General features: G+C 45.1%; 1 protein-coding gene across 2 annotated transcripts in view; it reads right to left on the reverse strand.

Moving 5' to 3' along the window:
• CENPP (centromere protein P) overlaps positions 1–2138 on the reverse strand; it is a 229503-nt gene that overhangs the window by 91559 nt on the left and 135806 nt on the right. The gene's annotated exons all lie outside the window — the stretch shown is intronic.

Here is a 2138-nt window from a genome sequence, read left to right on the forward strand (position 1 = left end):
GGTGTGTCTGCACATGCTGGGCCACCTCTGCAGTTGTGATGTGAGGCTTCACACCCTATAGTCCCAAGACTATGGGGGTGTCTGGGCCCTGGGCTGGATTCCTAGCCACACTGACTGCAGAATAGGGGGAATAAGCCAAATACACTCCTCCCAGTTTGCATTGTACGCCAGGGCTTATTTCCTTCCCCAAGTCCTTTGACCACAGATCAAAGCAAGATGCTGGAGGAAGACAAGCTGAGGGCTCACACGCGGAGAGAGGAGGGATACTGTAATGCACCTTTAGAATAACCACCGCACACGGACTGCCTCCCAGCTCTCCAGATACAGGCAGAATTCCACTGGAAGGGCTGTGCAGGCAACATGACCATGGAGAATGACGTGGATAAATGGTGTGAGCAGACAAACGCAAAGGTAGGGGTGGGAAGCACGTCCCACGAGGAGGAGGAGCTGCCACCAGCCCTAGCTAAGTGGCGCCATGTAAAAACAGGAGCTACATACTGGCAAAACTTTACTCAAGAGAAATTGAAACCTCATCATTTTTAAATGCAGCCATTCCACCTAACAAAATTTATACACACGAGCTTCAGATGATAAAGAATGTTTGAATGTTCATGGCACTCCAAACAGGAATTAACACCACAGACTATATATAAATGAAATACATAATTTGTGGTATATTCATACAATAGAATACCATACAATAACAAAAATGAACAAGTAACTGCTAACCACAGTGACCTAGATGGAACTCAAAAACATAACGTTGAACGAAGAAAGCCAGACACAAAGGAGAATGTACCATATGATTGATCCACTTACGTAAAGTTCAGGAAACAAGCGATGGTATCTGAAGTCAGACAGTGGCCCCTCTGAGGAGAACGAGTCCCTGGGAGCTCTGGGAGTTCAAGGCTTTCTTGATCAGGATTCAGTTTGTGAAAATTAATTGAGCTGTACCATTATGATTTGCTTATATTTTTGTAATATGTATTTCCGTTAAAAGTTAAAAAACAAAACAACAAAACACTGTGCAGGACAAACAGGATTTTGCCCAAGGGCTTCCCATATATAGTCACTGCTCTGATGGGACTCAGGTAAATCAAATCCAGTTCAACTTTCAAGATGGCCCAATCCATCAAAGTAATAGGTCCAGGTTCTGAACTCAACATAGCCGAGTAAGTGGGAACATGAGCATTCTAAGCAACAGGGGGCCTGCCACCCCGTCAGGCACTGTGCCTGGACGCTCCTCAGTGGCAGTGCATGAAACTGGTCAACTCCAGGTCCAAGGGAGGGTATGGAATTTAGAGGGGCCTGGGCGCCCTGCAGACCTGAGGCATAGGATTCTCTCTATGGCTATAGCTGCCATTTCTCTAGGAGGCAGGAAAGGCTAGTCAGGTTGATAATGGCAGGAGAGAACAGACTCTGCTAACGGACTGTCTGGAAATGTGCTTTGCAAACAGCATGGCCCCAAAGTCTGCACATCAGGAAGACCCTGGCGTACCACCTAGCACTGGTGAGGCTTTCTCAGCCCACATAGGAAAATGTCCTCTCTCAAAGGATGATGTTTTGGGAATCAGGGTACGCTAACCATGCCTTTCTGCTCAGAGAATGGTGTCAACCTGCTCCCGAGTCCTCCCTAAAAACTGTGTGGTCACAGCTGATACTCTCTTGAAAAGGAAGTCCCAGCAAGTGTCACCTGAATCCGCATGTGTGCCTGTATCAGGGCACACAGGCTGAGGCCCGGCATTACCCTGCAGGGCCTGGTCTGCAGCGTCCCTGACACACCTGTGGCAAAGCTAAAAGCTGTTTTAAAGAAAATATTGAGAAGTATGCTTAATGTTATCTGAAGAAAAAAACAGCATGGCTCCTTTCTCAGATACATCTCAGATACTCAGTAATGCTGGTTCTCTTTACTAAGATTGATAAATATTTTGTTGGTCTATATAGGGTGAGTTTTTAAATTTGTAATTTGTAAGTATTCATTCGTTTAAGAATTTCATAAAGTATTTTTCAAATCAGGTATTTCTTGAATGACTTTGACTGCATGTTCAATGGCCAGTTGCCACGCATTATTAAACACTCTTTTTTTCTTCAGAATCTCCAGTAGACGTCTAGAGTTTAGCTAGAAGTCTTGGCTACAA

The sequence above is a fragment of the Rhinolophus sinicus genome, chromosome 16, assembly GCF_057876585.1.
Source record: "Rhinolophus sinicus isolate RSI-liver-muscle chromosome 16, RSI-T2T, whole genome shotgun sequence".
NCBI classification, from domain to species: Eukaryota; Metazoa; Chordata; class Mammalia; order Chiroptera; family Rhinolophidae; genus Rhinolophus; species Rhinolophus sinicus.